This window comes from Lissotriton helveticus, chromosome 7 (assembly GCF_964261635.1).
Source record: "Lissotriton helveticus chromosome 7, aLisHel1.1, whole genome shotgun sequence".
Taxonomy (NCBI): domain Eukaryota; kingdom Metazoa; phylum Chordata; class Amphibia; order Caudata; family Salamandridae; genus Lissotriton; species Lissotriton helveticus.
The window spans coordinates 1,894,194,263-1,894,216,091 of record NC_136068.1 but is presented as its reverse complement, the minus strand read 5'-3'; positions in this window follow the sequence as shown (position 1 = coordinate 1,894,216,091).

Sequence of the window (21,829 nt, the reverse complement as noted above, 5' to 3'; positions counted from 1 at the left end):
TATAAGTACCTGAAAAAAACATGTCTTAAGTGTTTTTCTCTAATTCGCAATTTCTTGAGTAAGCACACTACATACTCCTCAGTTACAAACTAATTAAACCATACCACTTACTTTTAAATACCTCTCAACAAAGGTCCGGGCAAGTATGTTCTAAAAACATTTATCTCAAGTACACATTTTGTTGTCTCATACTTTTCGCGTGGCCAAATAGTATGAGTTTACTCGTTATTTTTTAAATACCTCTCAACAAACTTCCGTGCAAGTATGTTCTAAAAACATTTATCTCAAGTACACATTTTGTTGTCTCATATTTTTCCACGTGGCCAAATAGTATGAGTTAACTCGTTATTTTCCAAAATTACTTAATCAAAGTCTTATCCATTCTTTCTCAACCTTTCAAGTAAAAATTCCAACGTGTTCTGTACCATTAAACATTAAGGAAACCTATACCTGATACTATCACTATGCCAAATACACGTTTCATTTCTAAATTTGCACACCCTCAGTCACATGATATTTCTAAACAACAGAGTTTCATATCTTTACAGTATTAATCTTCCTACCCCAAGTAATTTCACTGAAATTTAGTTTCCAAAAATAGCAGATAAGAATTTGTTAAGTCAAAAGGCAAACGTTTCTTAAAAGTCAATTGACTATCATTGCAGAGCGTCCAGCCTGTTGTAGACTTCAAATAAGCTATGTAATGTCCTGATGATATTGAAGGCCCTTCATGAAAAATAATTGCAACAGTTACAAATGTTCTTCTAGAAATAGATATTTGAGAAGCCACAATTTTTTTTATTAAAGTTGACAATTTATTCCCATCAGCTCTGCATCGTTGAAACATTAAAATTACATACTGTCCATATCTGTGGATAAACAATGTTGATAACATTTCTGAGTTACATTGAGAGCAGACCATGTTCTGATACGCATCTTTAACTAGTTTATTAAAGGACACTGTTTTACAATCTGGTAATGTTAAACATATAAATCTTAGCCATGTTGTAAATGAGTGATAATATCCTTTTCCTCTGCCCATTCCTGCAACCTATTCAGAATTACCCTTCCTGCCACCTTCATTAGGGCGTCAAGGAGGGAGATTGGGCGATAACACGCAGGGTTTTTCCTATCTCCCTTTTTGAAAATGGGTATTACCACTGCTTCTGACCAAGTTGTAATAAAGCCAGAGCAGTTTGCACGATTTAGGACATTTGTAAGCAACGGGGACCATAGGGATAATTCAGTTTTGTAGAGGTCAATAGGGACACCGTCCGGGCCCGGTGCTTACCCCGCGATACTATCCTCGAATGCCTTTGTGATCTCCACATGTTCGAATACAACCCCCAGGGGGAAGGTTTCTGCTCCATCTGTCTCTGTCTGTAACCCTGCCTGGTCATCAATAATATGGTTTGCCAAGGGTATACATGTGTTTTTATATAAGTTAAAAAAAGTGCCATGGGTATAGTATGTAACTTTATTAGTTACTTGAAATCCCTCTATTTCTAGACAAAACAAGATTGGATAATGATCGCTCAGGGTGGCATCGAGTGTCTCCCAAGATGCAGCCCAAGATCCATATCTGGATGAAAGGAGAGTAAAGTCAATTGTTGAGTTAACCCCTCTGCCATTGAAGGTCGGTTTAAACCGCTCCTCAGGTGAACAACATTCATTAATAAAACGCAAGTCGAATTTATATATTAATGCATTGAGCATATCCCCTAATTTAGAGTGAACAAAATGAGTCAAAGGATCCTCCCTTTTCCCCATTGAGGGGCATATACCTGTGACGTGGGAAATGCAGAGAGAACAGTTAGTCTCCGACCCATAAGATTAGCCAATCCCCGTCCCTTAATTTTTCTAACTCCCTCAGTGAGTTTCTTAGGCTTTTTATAGTTTCCTCCCACTTGGAGGGTTGAGCATTATTATAGAAATTTACAATGGCCATACTAGTCAGGCCTAGCCAGGTAACTAACAAGATCTGATAGCAATCTGCTGTGAGAAATTTAGAAACTGGTAACTCTGAGGTGGTTGCAATATACGTGCATAAACCTCCTTTGTTTCTTCCGTGCTGAGTTGCAATGGCCGGAGTATTAAAGGTTTGATATCCCTCTAAGTTAAACTCTTTAGCCGTCCAGGTTTCTTGGAAGCACAAAATTCTATGTTGATTTATTATATCTTGCCATTCAGGGTTATCCACTTTATCCTTCAGCCCGCTATATTCCAAGACAAAAACCGATGACCTAGATAAGTATTACTATTATTAATGTCATTCTCTTTTTTTTTTTTTCTATTTTTTCAGTAAGAGGAGTGGGCCAATTTGAAAGCTCTGTTTCTAGAAAATCGTAAATTTCAGGGTCGTCCTCATTAGAACCATATACCGTAGAGATAGTTAGACCCAATTCCATCTCAATAATCACCCATCTTCCATTGCTATCCACTTTCACTTTACTTGCTTTCCCTAAGCTTTTCCTTCCTAAAATGGCGACCCCCCTAATAGTTGATGTTTGAGTTGTACAGGCTAATAATTCAAATCCATTTATGGAAAGAAAATTTCTCTTAGACCAAGGGAGGTGGGTCTCTTGTAAACAGAGAAGGTCTATTCTATTATGTTTTACCACATATGCTAATTTCTGTCTTTTCCTCCAATCGTTTAATCCCCCAACATTCATTGTACGAATATTAATGCGTGCTATCAAATTGAATGTAGTAACCTATACCAAAAATCCTTTCAGAAATCTTTTTCCTTGCTGGCATCCTTTGACCATTACCAATTCTGCACCAATCCCTCCTTTTTCTAGTTTTTGTCTTATTCTCACCCACCCTTCCCCCTCCCTTTCCTACTCCACCCTCCCCCCCCTCTCTCGCACCCCCATCCCCCCTCCAACCCGTGAGGCATCCTGGGACCAAGGGGGCCCAGGTGTGGGCGACCGAGTGATCCGAACATCACCGCTTGCTTGATCGCCTGAGATATCAAGAGTCTTTAACCATATAACAGTTCGGCTGGTTACCTTTCCCCCACCTATTTTCTTAGTTCAGAAAGTTCTTGCAGGTAAGCTTCGGCTTGGATCTCACTTGTAAAGTTCCTTGATGATCCTTTATAAAGTACCCTTAAACGTGCTGGATTTAATAGATAAACGGTTGCTCCAATCTTCTCAAAAGGGACAAAGAGTTGTCTCAGCCTCCATCGGCGTTCAACCGTTGCATGCGCAAAATCCGGGTGGACAAAGAACTTATTTCCTTGAAATTCTTTTCTGCTCGTTGGTCTAGCCAGGTCGTAAATTGCTTCTCGTAGAAGAAAGTTTCCGAGACAGACTAGGATAGCTCTTGGATACTGATTTTCTTTTCTAGGTCTCTTCGGGAGTGTCAGAGGAAATCGATGAGCACGATGAACTTCTCGTTCCAATTCCCATTTTGAGAGTTCGGGCATGGAAGACTTCAAAAGGTTGACAATATATCCCTTGGCGTTGTTTCCCTCTGCCCCTTCTGCAATTCCCAAGAATCGGAGGTTATTCCGTCTTCCCCGATTCTCAAGGTCCTCCATCTTTGTCATTAGGTCTTTGATAATTGCAGTTTGAGACTTTTCTCTACCTTGAAGTTTGATGACATCTGCTTCTAGGTTTTCTGTGCGGCTCTCCACCGAGGCCATTCTATCGACTATCTCTGTACAGGTATTATCTACCTTCTGAATAGCACCTTGAAGTTGTTGAATCGCGTCATGGTTTCTTTGACTATCGATTTTAACATCCGAATGAAAATCCTTAATGGTCCTCAGGACATCACTCAGTGATGGTTCTGCAGACCCTCCTAGTTGGTCTGTGTCATGAAGTTGTAGTTCCTTCTTACTCGTTTCAGCTGCCCCATTATTAGAATTTTTCAGTTCTGTATCTCCCTTAAGTGTAGGGGTCAGACTTTTCCGGAAGGGTCTAGATTTTTTCTTTGCTTGGTCCTTGTTACTTCCCTGATCCGTTGTTTCATCATCTAATGGTTTGTGAGATTTTCTAAATTTGGATTTCTTCTTCTCCACTTTCTTTTTAGATGCCGAGTCTCGACCCGGTCCATTATTACTCTTTATATCAGTTGCTCCCAGATTGGCAGTTGGTGAGTTTTCGTCCTCGCTAACCGCACTTGTGCCTCCAATTTCACTTTCGAATTCGCTAGAAATTGAAACGCCAGTTTCATAAATTTCAGAGTTAGATTCCTCGGACGAATCTTCGCCCCCTGTTTCTAATCTTTTGTCTTCGGCTATAATTTGTGCGTTAGTGTGCACATAGTCCGTTCTTGATAAATTGGATCTGTAGCCGATTCCGCCATTTCTGCACCTGTATTAGTTAGATTTGGATTTATTCCATCACTGGGGGTCTTATTCTTCATTAGGTTGCGAGGAGGCAAGATGGCGTCAGAGTGAGAGGTCGAATCGATCTTGCTCCGAGGACCTGAGAGCTACCTTAGATGGCTGATTGCTGATTCTGAGAGCTGAATAATACCCCCCGAATGTCATGAATAACTGGAACTTGAACTGAACCTGAGCAACTAGCGGGGAAAAAAAACTCTTCTCGGAGACCCGGCAGCGCTGCAGGCGAGGGGTGGATCGCTGGATTGCTGGGGCGCCGGAGCACTGGAGCGCTGGATTGCGGTGGTGGTAACCGGCAACCGGTAACCGATAACTGAGCAGCTGGGGGTCAGACGCTGGGGGTCAGATGCCATCAGACACCAGTCCAAAAGCCGAGCGGACCAGGAGCAGCTGTGTGCTGTTTTTGCAGTTTTTGCAGGGAGCAAGGCGCCTGAGGCGCGGATGGTTCCTCCCGTTTTCCTGCTGTTTGGCCTGTTCAGTTGAGCCTTTGCGGCATGGCTCTGTCTCTGTGCGAGCTGTTAAGTGCGGAGGGTCTGCAGAAGCGCTCAAATCATTCCAATCATTCCTGGCCTCTGATCTCCATCCGCGCTGCATTGAGCGCGGTGCTTGTTATCCTACCATCTGGTCTGTGATCAGAAAGCGTAAAGCGCTTCATCAGAGCACTGCTTCCGATCGTTGATAGGGGGGTAACCACGCCCCTGTACACAGGGCTCAGGGAGCGTCAATAAACCGCCTAAGCTGCCTAAAAACTTCTCTTTCTCATTGAGGGTGTGAGTAAGGCACCTTTTCCTTCTGTGGAAACCTGATTGTGAAACCTGATTGTCTACATGTGCATACTGCAAATTATTATCGTCCCAAGGAAACCTGGGAAAGGTAGCTGGCATAAGGAGAACCCACATATAAAAACATATAAAAACAAACAAAATAAGCATAGACTGCTGCAAAAGCTAATACACCCCGAGCCGAGAGTAAACTCACACAGGATTGCGATAAGACTTATCATTAAGGGAATACAAGAGTGGGATAATACCTATACAGGTTTTCTCAATTCCAAGGATTTTGTTGGAGCTTCTACGGCGGTAACAGCACGACAGACACAAACTCAAGCACAAATAGTGCAGATAGTACAGACAATGTCTGAAACAAGCTCGAGCAAATTCGCGAGCAAGGTGCTTTCAGAGGATAAAGCTAATGGATTGTCCGAGGTAAATGAGGCAAACGAGGCAAACGAGGCAACTAAAGTACCAGCAAAAAACGCAGTGATAGGGGATCACGAAAGTGGCTTAAAACAACAAATAAGCTACCAACAAAGCTAACAACAAAAGAATAATGGTCCCACTAGAAGACCAGAAACCAGAAGACCAGAAACTAGAGGATTGAAGGCACAAGAAGTTAAAGAGGTCAAAAATGGAAAGGAAGGTATGGAGGGTACTACAACCGGCAAAGTAAAACATAAAAATAACTTGGAGAAAAGTAAAAGTCAAAGCAAAAATGCCCTGAAAAATGCAGAGAAGGAGAAGGAGAAAGATGCTGAAAGGGGTAAACAGAAGAAACAAGAGCAGCTAAATGAGCAGCTAAACGAATGTAACCCCGAAGAAGAGAAATCCGATGATCAAGCAGATGAAAAAATGGAACTCCTGCTCAAAACAGCTAAAAGAGTGCAAACTATTAAAAGCTTGAAGGCTTGAAGCCCATCGGGTCTGCGCGATGAAACACAACCAAGGATATCCAACATATTTATACCGCTCTCGAAGGAATCCCTGAAGGAAGGAGATAAGGGAGACGATAGTAGCAGTAGTATTAACAATATTGGAAAGCTAAAAGACCTTATTAATTTCATTCTCTCCCTTTTCCTTCAAATAGTCAGTTGGAACTTCTCACTCAACTATTACTGGATTACAACCATGTATAGGTAGGACATGTTCTTTCCCCGTCTCTATTGCCCCGGCTGGGAGTCAGTCAACTCCATCCAGTCCCGTAAGAGGGGCATATCTATTAAAAGTTGGCACATTAAAGCCAGGGCCTTGCAAGCACCGGTTGTTCTGGTAAGGTGGGGTACAGTATTTTCCTATCAAGGGTCGTGGGTAAAAGTAACTTAGATCCCTGGTAGATATACCACCCACATTGCAATCCGTGAACCAATCTCTGATGTGGTTTGTTGCCCTACGGTCCCTAAAGTTAATTATGATGGTATCTCCCTGAATATCCTTTGGTCTTGTTCCTACTCACCCCAATCTTCTGATGTGTAACATCTCTCCATCAATATTGGGTGGTAAAGGCTTGCTTTACTTAGCCAATAAACTACCTTATTCTTAAGGTCCTGATGACCTTCATATTTCCCCAGTGGCAGCTCTGGTACGCCTGTAAGTACTATGACGTAAGGCACCGCCTCCGGAGGGAGATCGATATGCTGATCTTGTCCTGGTAAGTTTTGGACCATATGGGATCTATTTACAGGGTTTCCCTGCTTTCGGCCTTGATTACTTACTAACCCTCTATCTCCAGCTGATGCTCTTTTCTCAGGGTCAGGGGCTGTGCTCAGGATTGGGATAGTTGGAGTGTTGTTTCTATCAGTAGGCAATGGGCAAGTTTTTTCACAGAGTTTATTTTTGCCGGCTCTGACGCTGGTACGACAGAGGACTGATTGTCTCTATTTGCTAATGATTTAAGTAGATCTAAGTTTGCCGAACTGGCTTCTTGAAGTGACCCTAATTGCTCCGCCAACCTCTTGACCCTCTTGACAAGAGGTAATACCAGTGATCTGACCAATTTGTCTAGGTTTATCATCAGATCTTGTGAACAGTGTGGATGTGTACACGGGTTCCCTTGTTCAGTTTCACTTTCCGCATGGCCTTTGGAGTTTGTAGGGTTCCTTGCTAATTTAGATGATTTTAAGCATCTACCCTTTTGTTTATTCCCCCTACCCTGGCCTTTAGTTTGAGATCCTGGACCTATTCTGTTGGTTGATGCCATCTTTTTTATGGGTGAACTATTTATTGTTAAAATTATCTGTTCGGCTGATGAGATCTCAGTTTGCGTATTACAACTAATATCTACCGGGTTTGGGAACCTATTTCCTGCTAGCGAGTCAGGCAAGTCTAGCGAGTCAGCAAGTACCCCACCTCACCATGTCCACCAGAGCCATGGTGAGGTGGGGTACTTGCTGTCTGAATATGACCCAAGGAGGAGCGTTTGTTCTGCAGTTCAGAGGAAAGGCGGCGCTCAGTATGCGATTTTGCGCTGGTCTAATGTTCCTCTGACAGACCCACCCCCCAGAGATTTTCTACCCAAACTAGGTAGTGCGGTCATAATGAATGATGTGACTTCAACTAAGTATCTCGAGATAAAATAGAAGCAGAAAAAAACAATTATTAATGATGGTGTATGTAAGATATAATATCTTACTACTAAGTCCAGATGTTTCAAGGAGATAAGCCAAGAGGGGTAGCCCAGCCCAGACTCAACCAGCCACGGACGGCCACAGACGGCCCGCCCTTTGCCCAGCGCCGCCCGTGCGCGTCCCGCGACGCAGAGGTAGCACCGGTGTTATGTGCGCCTCCAGGCGCGGAAGTGCAGGTAGGCGGGCGGGGCTGTTGCGCCGGTGGTTGTGGGGGCTGTAGTCCCCCTGCTCAGCGGCCGCAAATGATGTGATGAGCAGCGGCGGGGGGGGGACCAACAAACGGGATAGCAATGAGCTCAGCAGCGCAAGACCCCCAGGAAAGCAGTTCTCTCAGGAAGCCGGGCAACAAGAAAGCAAAGGTCCAATTGAGTGGTTTCGGCGTTGAGGTCTCCCGCTCCTACAATGGAGAACCGGTGTTATGTGCGCCTCCAGGCGAGGAAGTGCAGGTTGGCGGGCGGGGCTGTCGCGCCGGTGGTTGTGGGGGCTGTAGTCCCCCCGCTCAGCGGCCACAAATGATGTGATGAGCGGTGGCGGGGGGGACCAACAAACGGGATAGCAGTGCGCTCAGCGGCGCGAGACCCCCAGGAAAGCAGTTCTCTCAGGAAGCCGGGCAACAAGAAAGCAAAGGTCCAAATGAGTGGTTTCGGCGTTGAGGTCTCACCTGTTTCGGCGCTGAGGTCTCATATTAAGTGTATTCATTTATTATTGAAGTGTGTTGAAGGGTTATAGGGGAATAGAGTGGGAAGTAATTTAATTGTAATTAAGTAAATTCTTTTTTTTTTATTGATTGGTATTGATAAATATGTGTATGTTATTATTTATTAATTGGTAATTAATTTGTATTAATTGGTAATTCATGTTTATTAATTAATTAATTGGTAATTAAAGTAAGTGTATTGATTTATTATTGAAGTGTGTTGTGAGGTTATAGGGGAATAGGGTGGGAAGTAATTTAGTGTTGAGTATTGATAAATACATTATTGTTAATCAATTATTATTTTGTAATAAATTATTAATAATTAGTTCTAATACTTGTTCATTGATTATTATTTGGTAATTTCATTTGATTTTTAATAATTTATTGGTGTTTATCAATAATGTATTGTTAATTAATTATTTATTGCTAAATGTTTTTTAATAATTTTAGTTTTTTTGGTATTGATTTTTTATTATTTTATTTTAGTGTTATTTGTTAATATATTTTTAATACTTAGGCCCCCATTAGGATGGCGGGCGGACTTTGCCCGCCCGCTATCCCAGTGCAAAACAGGACCGCCCGCCATAGGAGCGGCGGTCCCGCCTTGACAATTAGGATGCGCCCGCCACACTGGCGGGCGCATCCTGTATTTTTACCATTGTGGCGGGCGGTGCTGAAAGCGCCGCCCGCAGCAATGGTGCCTGCCATGTTGCGCTTTGAAATGCGGGGGGTACCATAGGTACCCCCCCATGTGCACCCCCCATCCCCCAGAGTCCCAGGGGGCCACAACGGGCCCCCACAGGGAGTCTCCGCATGCCTTTCCGTGGCGGCATTGCCGCCCCGGAAAGGCATGTCTGGAAGCCAATCCAAATATGGCTGGCGGTGTCTAATAGACACCGCCACCATATTAAACATTTTACGACCCATCCGCAAGGCGACCGGGGGGAAAATCGGCGAACTTCGTCCACTGCTGTCCCCCCGCCATAGTAATATGGCGGGGGGAAATGGGTGGCGGGCGGGCATTATTGTCGGGCGGATCGCCACCGCCACAATGGCGGTGGCGATCCGCCCGACTTCGTAATGGTCCCCTTATTATTTAATTATACTTATTCTAATTGTTAATTAATTATTCATTGGTAATTCGTTTTAAATATTTATTTATTGGTATTGTTCATTAATTTGTTGTAATTTTGCATTTAAATTGTTCTTTTTTACAAAAATTGTATTATTTTAATTATTAGTAAGTTATGTTGACCCCTATGCTATCCAACACTTTCCCAACTGTTGCCCCCTCTGGAGTTGGAATAGTAATTTTAACCCCTACGCTATCCAACACTTTCCCTACTGTTGCCCACTCTGGAGTTGGAATAGTCATTTTTATCCATACGCTATCCAGCACTTTCCCTACTGTTGCACCCACTGGAGCTGGAATAGTAATTTTGACCCCTACGCTATCCAACGCTTTCACTACTGTTGCACCCTCTGGAGTTGCAATAGTAATGTTTACCCCTACGCTATCCAACACTTTCCATACTGTTGCACCCTCTGGAGTTGGAATAGTAATTTCTACCCCTACGCTATCCAACACTTTCCCTACTGTTGCACCCTATGGAGTTGGAACAGTATTTTTTACCCCTACGCTATCCAATACTTTCCCTACTGTTGCACCCTCTAGAGTCCGATTGATAATTTTTACCCCTACACTATCCAACACCTTCAATACTGTTGTACCCTCTGGAATTGGAATAGTAATTTTTACCCCTACGCTATCCAACACTTTCCCTACTGTTGTGTTAAAGATTGCAGGGATTTGTTAGCATGAGCTGAAAGCCATTTTGTATTTCTGGCAGCCATCTTGTTTGCCATGTGCTGCCACATGCGCACCATGTGCTCTGTCCTCCCTCAGTGTTGACTGCTCTTGCAATCTGCCTAGAAACAAACTATATTTAGCATCTTCCACCTTCGCACTTGCTCAGTTTATCTTGCAACTGTCCTTGCAGCTGTTCCTAGTCTGTAAATGTCAGGATGTGTTCACCAGAATTAGCAACTACTCCACCTTTTTTGAGCAAGCAGACCTTGCATGCCCATATTAGTCATTTGAGTCATCTGAGCTGTTCCTGACATTGGTCCAGGACATACGCTCAAGATATGATAAAGTGGTTATCATGGGCGATTTCAATTATCACTGGGAGAAAGTCCCGAAAGAAGGACAAGCCTTCCAGATTGATGAGGCACTGACATCACTGGAGTTCGTCCAACAAGTGAGGGGCTCGACACATGTCAAGGGTCATACCCTTGACTTGGTCTGGATGACATCTCCAGTACAGGGTGCGGTAACTATCCAGCCGTGTATCTGGTCTGATCACCATTTGGTGAGGGGTGAGCTCCTGCTGGATGAACAAACAATGAAGTCCAGGGAAGGGTGAGAGGCGGTCAGAAAATGGCAAAACATTAATGGAGACAAAATGTTAGATTATCTCCGAACTTACCCACCTCTTAACAACCAGAAAGGAAACTCAGATGCCCTCTGTAAAGAACTACTGGACAAACTTAGGAAGACTGTGGACTACGTGGCACCAATACGTAGGATGAATATAGTGAACAGAGGATCTGGGGCCCCTTGGTACAACAAACTACTTAGGGGAAAGAAACGGGGGCTTCTGAAATTGGAAAGAGACTGGCGGAAGGACTATGATTCCAACTCTCGGAGGCAATACACACAGGCACTCGCTAGCTACAAGCAGGCAATTATAGCTAGGAAAGCTGAGCTAGAAACCCCCAGAAAGAAATCTTCAGAGTCCTTACGGAACTTAGGAAAAACAAGGAGCAGACCACGGAGTTTTCGCAGGAGGACTGACAGAAATTCCAAGATTTCTTTGTTAACAAGATCTCAGATCTGGTAGCTGATATTGCGGCGGCCCCTGAGATTGACTGCCCTCCGCAGCATATACCTGCTAGAACATCAGGAATTACCCCACTAACCGCCTTACCCCTGATTACGAAGGAGAGGCTGATAGCTCTCTTGGGTCGGGTAAAATCGGGTTCTCTTGCAGATCCCCGCCCACTAGAACTGTTCAAACTTGCACTGCCTGGTATAGAGGAAGACGTGCTGAGCCTTTTGAATACATCTTTACATACAGGACAAGTACCGTCTTCCTTCAAGGAGGCCCAGCTGATTCCCCTGTTGAAAAAAACAGGGGCGGATGTGAAATGCCTGAAAAATTTCAGGCCTATCTCTCAGCTGCCTTTTTTGGCAAAGGTGGTGGAGCAACACGTACTCACCATCCTGTCGGAACATCTGGAAAGTAACATCCTGCTTGAGCCGAACCAGGCTGGGTTCCGTGCGAATCATAGCACGGAACTCGTTATGCTGTCTATTCTGGATGAATTGAGGAACAGGGCAGATAAGAGAACTCCAGGTGCCCTGGTGCTGTTAGACCTCTCCGCGGCATTCAACACCATTTGTCATAAACAACTTCTGTCGCGGCTGATGGACTTCGGCATCCAGGGTACGGCTCATGCCTGGCTCTCCTCCTTCCTCCAAGGGAGGTCACAGAGAGTGCAGCTTGGTGACCTTCTTTCCACCACTACATCGATCACCCGTGGAGTGCCACAGGGGTCTGCCCTGTCGCCCCTCCTTTTTAATATTTACTTACAGCCTCTGATTAGACTGCTTAACCAGATGGACTGCCAGGTGTACAACTACGCTGATGACACCCAGATCGTGATCCAATTGGATGAGGGCCCGGGTGCGTTCGCTAGACTGCAAAACATCTTGAAGTACACAGCCAATTGGATGTCCAGGAACTCATTAAAGATCAACCCGGACAAGACGGAGGTATTGCCCATTACCATCGCGGGCAACCCATGGAGCGATCAATTTTGGCCAAGAGAACTAGGGCCACCTCCAGAACCTGTGGCCGTAGTCAAAAGCTTGGGCATCCAGGTGGATAGTAAGCTTTCCATGCAGAAACAAGTCATGGCTGTTGTAGGGATCTGTGTCGGCCTTCTCTGGCAACTTAGGAAAGTTTCCTCGTTGTTGTCTTTTTCCACCCTGAGGCGTACGGTCTCTGCCACGATCCTAGCCAGGCTGGATTATGGTAACCCGTTATACATAGGGTTGCCGCAAAAACTATTGAATAAGATGCAGGTTGTCATGAATGACGCTGCTAGGCTTATTTTTAAAAAGCCAAGGAATACCCATGCATCCCCCCTTATGCGAGAATGGATCACTGAAATAATATCGAGGGACAGAATATCGACCAACAAAAATATCGTTGACAAAATATCGAGAGACAAAATATCGAGTTTCTATCTACAAACAGGTAAGTACAAAAATATCGAGTTAAAAATATCGTTTACAAAAATATAGTGGTAAAAAATATCGACTTTAATAAAAACAATGTTTAATTACATTAATATAAAAAATTAATTACTAAAATATACTTAACAATACTTAAAATAACTTTTAATAATTAAATAATTAATGAAAGTTAAAAAATAATATGTTTTTAATCATATTTCTTAAAACATATATATATATAGTAACAAAATGTAATTAAATAATAGCCAATATTATTAACGTACAAATACAAAAGAGTAAAAATTACTATTCCCACTCCAGTGGGTGCAACAGTAGGGAAAGCGTTGGATAGCGTAGGGGTTAAAATTACTATTCCCACTCCAAAGAGTGCAACAGTGGATATATGACGTTACAACGCAACTTTTACAACGCACTACCATTACAACGTAAGTATTGGAAAGTATATAATAATTTTTTTAATTTAAAATATTTAAAATTATTTTAATATAATTTAATTTAATTTCATTTCATTAAATTAAATTAATGTAAATTTAATTTTACTTTATTTTTACACTGTACCCCTGTACCCCAAAAACTCAAAACTGACCCTGAACCCTAAAAAAACCCCTTTACCCAAAAACTAAAAACTGACCCTGAACCCTAAAAATACCCCTTTACCCAAAAACTAAAAACTGACCCTGAACCCTAAAAATACCCCTTTACCCAAAAACTAAAAACTGACCCTGAACCCTAAAAATACCCCTTTACCCAAAAACTAAAAACTGACCCTGAACCCTAAAAATACCCCTTTAATTTAACATAATTAGCAATTAATTAATTAAATTAAATTAATTACCAATTACATTTTAATTAATTAACAAATATTTTTAATTAACAATTAATTAAATATTACTACCAATTAATACATTTACATATTTAATTAATTATAATTAAATTACTTCCCACCCTATTCCCCTATAAACCAACAACCCGCTACAGGAAATACATTATTTTAATTTACATAATTAGCAATTAATCAATTAAATTAAATTAATTACCAAATAAATTTTAAATATTTAACAAATATTATTTAATTACCAATTAATTAATTATTACTACCGATTAATACATTTACATATTTAATTAATTATAATTACATTACTTCCCACCCTATTCCCCTATAAACCCACAACCCGCTACAGAATAAAATTACACAATAATTAAAAAAAAACATTAATTAAAAATAATTATAACATAAAATGACACTTTTCACACATATTATAACATAAAAACACTATAAATAATTAAATATTATTTAAAAAACGATATTTTTTACTATCTAGATTATATACTTGGATATTTTCACTTTCTATATTATTTACAGTCGATATTACTTCACTTACCTTAAAAACGATATTTTGGCTGTCTATATTCTGTCCTGTCGATATTTTGTCCAAACGATATTTACAACTCGATATTCTGTCCAAACGATATTTTGGAGTCGATATTATGTCTGTGCACCGCGAGAATTGCACTGGTTGCCAGTGAAACAAAGGGTGATGTTTAAAGGGCTGTGTATTGTACACAAATCCCTCTATGGTAAGACGCCGATTTACATGAAATCCCGCCTAATCCCCTATAGTCCAGCTAGGGTGCTTCGATCTGCGGATGCCATTCTTCTTACTCAACCACGTTGTAGATTGGCCACGGTGGGCGGCCGTGCCTCTTCTTATACCCTCCCAGCAGCTTGGAATAAGCTGCCAATGGAACTGCGGAAGGAAACCGATTTGTTGCCCTTCTGAAAGAAATTAAAAACAGTGCTCTTTCAACAAGCATGGGGGGATCGGTAATTTTATGACTAGCTGTTCTCCACTGTACTCGATGTTCGATCTTGACAAAGCGCTTATAGACCTCTGGGTTATAACGCGCTATATAAATCAAATAAATAAATAAAATTTTGCATGCTTACATGAGCCAGAACTGCCCCTTAGTCTTATGCTGACTATATAAGGCCTCTGTTTTCTGTACTCCTTAGACTGCCTCATTCAGTTGCTAAGGCTTCTGTGCGACGTAGTCTCCCTCATCTGAGGTTTAATAAATATGTATTTTATATTACAGCTTCTGTGCCAATTTCTTCTAGAATAGAGGGGCGTATTTACAACAGAATGGAGAAGTGTGGCGTTAAGGAAACATTACTAACCCACGCTTCTCCATTCTGAAAACGTAGGGATGTGCTGTATTCACTGTGTTCAGCTGCTTAGCACTAACGCAGGCACCCTTGCACCATAGTACAAGGGTGTCTGCATTAGGAGAAGACGGTTTATGTGCAGGAAGGTCGCTTCAGGAGGCCCCATACCCTTCAAAGGCCAACACTTCAAGGAGTCTCCATTCAGCCCAAGTGCAATTAATATCTGTGATACCCATGGCCCATTCATCATAATCTAGTGGTGGGGTATTATTTGGCATTACGCCACAAATTGTGGGTCACTGTATAAATGGTGGTAGATCAGATGTATATAATGCACCTCCAGGTAAATAAACCCAAATTCGAAGTGTGGACAGTAATCTCCCTCACACCAACCTCAGTATGAATGAATAAATGACTGGAGGGAATACATTTGTCTATTTCTATAGGTGATTTAAGCAAAGGGAAGCCTACAGAAGTAACAAACTTAGAGGAAAACTGGATCCACCAACCAACTGTTTGTATGGGCAAAGTCTGCAGGCACACACAGGTGATGACTATCACTGAGATATGTAGTCATGTGAACACTGACAGGCTGCACATTCATGAAGAAGAAAACAGTTCACTGACCCCCACCTTAAAAGTACTTTTGAGATACTCACCACTGTTTAGTCAGTGCAGCGCCCGGAGCTGAGTCTGGGGCATAGAAACAGTACCATGTCAGACTAATATTGACATTCTAGTAGAGGCAGATGAAATCACATTTAATGGTTCATTCAGCAGAGAGAAGTTCACTCTTTTTTTCTATGAAGGATTATAGTGTAGGGCGTCATGGGGTGTCGCTGGCGCTGTACAGGAATGGGTGAACGTCACCCTCATGACACGCCGAGTTGCCTCCTATATCACTGTACTGCAGGAGCACCATGTTTGGAAATGGAAGTGACAGAGCCTTTGTGACTGAACCGATTTAAGACTCAGTGGCCAACGACTGGAAATAGAACACAGGATAAAAACTGCCTACACACTGCTTTCTGAGCTTAACGTTTTTAGCCATGTTTGTGCCACTGGTTGTTTTGCTTCTTCTCTCTCTCTCCCTCTCTCTCTGTATCCCCAGTAGAATCTACTCCTGGATAGTGACTCTAAGCTCCCTGAAGTCATTTAGCGTCTGGCATGCAGCACTCCTCAAACCTAATATTCATGGAGAGGCACAATGTGACTCCTCCTTTTATGGTCTGACTTGACAGCACAGCTGTTGCCAGACAATTATGTGAGAATCACCATGAGACCGGCTTTCACTCCACCCATATGCTGGCAGTCATGTTGCCACCTGATTGTTTTCGGGGCTGATTTGCCCACGCCCGGGTGTGAGGCACCTGGAAATCCTTGGTGTTCTTCATGATCTCCAAGGACACTGTTCATCCTCGACCTGACAGAACTCATGGTGCAGAGCAGTTCACCTGGCGCTTTCCCCGCTGAGAGCCATCTGGTCACTTTCATAATCACAGGTGCTTTCCCTCTATCCCTCCCTCCTGAGCACCTTCTGTATGCAGGGATCAGGCCAACTAGTCCCCTCTTGCTCCAACAACCCCCTCAGGTGCAGTGCTGCCCCCTGTGTGCTGCTAAGAGGGCGGTGAGTGCCACTTTTTGGACAGTCAAACCCCTCACACACTTGACATTCTGCAGAAGGGGAATCCCTTGGCCTCCTCTCTTACAGACCAGTGGGGACACAGCTGGATTTCCACCCTCACACCCACCATACCTATGGCTTCAATGGGCATGGCATAAAGCACACTCTTCAGTGCAAGGCACCAGTGCACAGTGGCAACTACAGGGTTATTTAAAAGGCTTCCTAAATGAATAAGTGTTTGCACTTTTGCTCTATCAAAAACATATTTGCATTTTGTTAAAGTACCACTGTTTGTCACAGTTAAATATGAATCTAGGAAAATAAACTCACTCTGCAGTCAAAAATACTTTCAGAATTCCTATTGATTACAAAATAAAGTATAAACACAGGCATTAATTGGCTGTTTTGGCAGAGATGGTCAGTGTAAAATGCCAGTATCAGTTTACCTGTTGAGTGCTCACATGAGGCCACTGCAGATTGTTAAGAAACTGAAGAGGTGAAGAACTTTTGCCAATCAAACGGCAAAGGATCTGTGACTGGTTGAGTGTGTGATGCTTCGTGTTCATATCTGTGGTGCTCCCTCATGCGACTGTTTCAACCCAACTCCATGTCACTAAGACACTTTTTCCAACTCTGGGATTTCATATGAAAAACTTTCATTTATCGTGTTCATTTGTGTGTATGTGGCCTGGGTTTTTTTTTTGTGTGGGGGGGTGTTGTTTTTCTTGTTTGTCTTTTAAAAAACAAAAACAACAGAAATGACTACAGTAAATGTTACATTAAGAAGACCAACAAACTATGCAGTGTTTTTCGAAACATGTCCGCTAGAAAGCTCCATGGAAGCATTTTGCTTGCTTAAATCTTTTTTCAAATAGACTATTCTCCAGGAAAAGGAACTTTGAATACCTGTTTATCAGCCTGATTCATGAAACGAAAATCGGCTCGCAAAGGGCCAGATTCTGAGAATCTGGCCCTTTGCGAGCGCAATTATTGCATTTGGGATTCATCATCCCAAATGCAATATTCGCTATTACAGAATAATTCATCAACCAATTTTAAATTGCTAATTCGCAATTTCGGGCCGCTATTTACCGAGAGGTCAGACCTTTCGGTAAATAGCAAAAACTTAGAAAAATGCTTTTAAAAGCATTTTTCTAAGTTGCATGTTGCACACACACATGTCCTTTGGACATGTGTGTGCACAACACCTGTTCCAATTTGAATTTAAGGGGTGCTACAGGGTGTCCTTTGGACACCCCTGGCACCCTTTAAATCGCTATCTTATTTGCGAGTAGCAAATTGCTACTCGCAACTAAGGAATACTCCCCATTCATTCCTATGGGCCTTTTGGCCCATAGGAATGAATGGGGAGTTATTCCTTATTTGCGAGTAGCAATTTGCTACTCGCAAATAAGGAATGTGTAGGAATCGCTATTAATTTAGCAATTCCTACATGAATACCGTTTTGCGAGTCTCTAATAGCGATTCCTTATGAATCTCTATTAGAGACTCGCAAAACGGTACCTTGATGAATCAGGCTGTATATCCTGTACTCTGCAGAATCTGCGAGAATGAACTGCGCACAATAGAGAAAGGAAGTGACGTAATGCTGTACCTGATGGTTGGGGGAGGAGTAGAGAACGGTTTATGCAACATTGTAAGCTTCGTTCGAAATCACCAGCACCAGGTCAATGTTCACTCAATATGCAAAAATGTGGCCTATGCACAACTCATTCTAAAACATTTCTAAATCAATTAGACAAATCGTTTGAAGTGAAAAATGATTTACTAATTAGCTTTGGTCATATTTCATCATAATATCAGTAAATAAATTCAAAACATTTGAATCCTTGAATCCTTGTAAAAAATATGCATTCCTGTGAAAAGGATAACACCTTCACCCCACCTCTTTAGACTTGGGGTATAAGGATTCTTAAAACAGATGTAATCCATTGATATTTTCAAGGAAAAGTAAATATGCGCAAGCGATCTGAAATGGCTGGCAGCCAGCCTCTGGTTTGCAGAAAACAGGCCCTTTCGAACTCAAGCAGTGAAATTCAGGTCATTTGTTAGGACATAAACACAAAAACACAGGGCCACGTAACAAATTCCATGGCACGGCCCCTACTCTTGCCTGAGGCTGTACTCTGTCCTAGTGCAAACCTTGAGAAAGGAAATGCTAGTAGGCCCCAATTACCTTTGATGGATCCAATCCTTTCTCTCCGGCAGAACCCAGAGGATCACACTCCCTCCCTTCCTCTCCGAACCCACCAACATCAACTGCGGATTACCCCAAGGATCATTGCTCATCATCACACTCTTTAACATCTACATAGCCCCCTACACCGCCATGGTTAGACAGTATGGACTCAGCATTGCATCATACGCCAATGACACCCAGCACATCCTCTAACTCACGAAAAATCTCGAAGACACCAGACTCTACTTTCAGGAAGGAATGAAGAATGTGGCAGCCTGGATGAAGGACAGCTGCTTGAAGCTCAACTCAGAGAAGACCGTGGTCCTCATCCTCGGAACCCACACCTCCGCCTGGGATGACACCTGGTGGCCCTCCGCCTTCGGAAACCCACCCACTCCTACAGATCACGCACGAAACCTCTGCATCATCCTCCCTCACCATGAACCGCCAGATCAACACCATTGCCTCCACCAGTTTCAACTGCCTACGCAAACTCCGCAAGACTTTAAAGTGGATGCCCCCCGACTGCAGAAAGACCATCACACGTGCTCATAACCAGCAGACTGGACTACGGGATCGCCTAATACACCGGACTCAATAGAACTCTACTACACAGACTCCCAACCATCCAGAACGCCGCTGTGAGACTCCTCCTCGGGACACACACGTCACAAACACATGACCCAACACCTATGAGACCTCCACCCTCTCCCCGTCGAAAAAAGGGTCCCCTTCAAACTTCTCACCCACGCCCACAAATCCCTCAACAACATCGGACCCAAATACCTCAACGAGAGAGTGTCCTTCCACATATCCAAGAGGAACCTCTGCTCCGCCGACCTTGCCCTGGCTGAGGTCCTCCGCAGAAACAGAACATCCTACATCGCATCCAAGACCTGGATCAAGCTCCCTGTGAACATCAGACGCTCCCCAACCTTGCACATGTTCAGGAAAGACCTTAAGACCAGGCTCTTCAACTGTTCCAGAGCTGCCCCCCCCAGCGCCTTGAGTGAGCCCCTCATGGGTGAGTAGCACGCTCTATAAGCTCCCGATTGATTGATTGATTGATTGATGTACTGAGCTCTTATAAACAGGCTTATCCATCAATGTCACAACAGACACTTACTACACAAACCAGACCTCTGTGCATTGCCTGTGCTTGTTGCCAGACATGAGCTACTTAAAACAATCTTTCTGTTAGTTATCTATAATGATATCAGCTCAGCCTCAGCACCCTCCCCTTAGATTGAGGTCATTTATGGCCCCCTTGGACTGAGTCTTCTCCTTTGAAAGCAGAACTGAATGGAAAGTTTGAAAGTTTCCAATGCATTTCAACTCTCTTTAGTAGAAATGTACTCACAGGAATGACTCAAAATAGATGTTAATGTTTCACAGGGGCTGATGTTGTGGATGCCTATGTAGAGATATGCTCACGGATTTCCAAGAATTTGGAGTCTAGAAATGGCTCACATTGTGAGAAGGTGTTTAAATGGCCCATATTGCCCTACTTAAAGCGCTGAAATTTAGACCTAGGGATAGGCTAATTGTGGCGAACCTTCGTAAGGAATACAAACTGGCACTTGCAAATCGCAAGAAGCAAATTAAGGAAGAAACATGGGATCATCTACAATCTGCAGATGTGCTGAGAGACAGCAAAACATTTTGGGCTATTATCAATCAGTCGTTTTTCACTGAGGAGGGTAAATCAGATATGGACTGCGTAATTGAAGACGAGAGTTGGCTTAATCACTTTAGAAAAATCTATGACATTGAGCTAGGGGTCCCTACTCCCCCAGACTTAGTTGTACCTCGCAACAATATGCTCATTAAGTTTAACATCTCTGAAGTGGAAAAGGCAATCAAAGATACTAGTAAACATAAGGCCCCTGGCCCTGACGGGGCCCCTGCAGATCTTTACATCTTGTACCCACAATTTTGGTCCAAAATTCTAACAAATGTCTTCAATGCAACACTCACCGCAGGCTCCCCATCCTCTTGGTCAACCTCCATTATTGTTCCAATTTTCAAGAAAGGGAACAGGGGGGACCCCGCTTGCTACAGGCCAATCTCCCTGTTGGACTCTGCCGTAAAGATCTTAGGCAGAGTTATCTTACAGAGACTGGGAGATTTGCTTGAGGGGAGTGGGGTTCTTTCTGACCTCCAGTACGTTTTTAGGGCACACAGGGGGACCATGGATCAATGTCTAAACCTTCACTTTATTATTAGCAAGTACACAGTGGTGAAGGAGGGGCTTCTATATTTGGGTTTTATGGATCTTTCTTCCGCATTTGATTTGGTCAATCGTTCTAAATTATGGTGTATTTTGCGGGATATGGGTTTGGACACTACGTTGGTTAATTTTCTAAATGATCTTCACCAGAACTTGTCGGCTTCTGTTAGGGTAACAAGGGAAGGCAGATGTACCGAGCAATTTAGATCAAGAAGAGGGGTCAGACAGGGTTGCATTCTGGCCCCTCTCCTATTTACGCTCTATATTAATTCTTTGGGTAAATCACTAGATCTGGCCACCCTGGACGTCCCGCGTATGGGAGGGTCGGCTATACCGGTCCTCCTGTACGCGGACGACGCCGACCTACTTGCTCAAACTGGTACTGGGTTACAAAGATTGTTAGATCATTTTGGCTCCTTTATTGAGGCCTTAGACTTAAAAATCAACACCTCAAAATCCCACGTAATGGTGGCTGGTTTACGCAGGAAAACCATGAAGATAAAAACCTTTAGATGCAATGGATCGCCAATCTCAAGGGTACCCGTCTTTTGTTATTTAGGGGTTATATTTGATGAAAGAGGGAATTGGGGCCCCCAGTTGAAACTCAAGGGTAACGTGGTTGCAAGATCTACCACAGCCCTTATGAATTTTTCAAAAAGATTGGGTGCAAGACCCATGAAGGCTATGGTCCGCATCTATAAATCAAAGTGCGTAGCAATCGCCTCATATGGGGCTGACATCTGGGGCTATGTTCCAACAACAGGGTTGCAAATTATAGAAAATAAGTTCATACGATCCCTTCTGTCACTCCCCCAATCATCCCCTACATATTC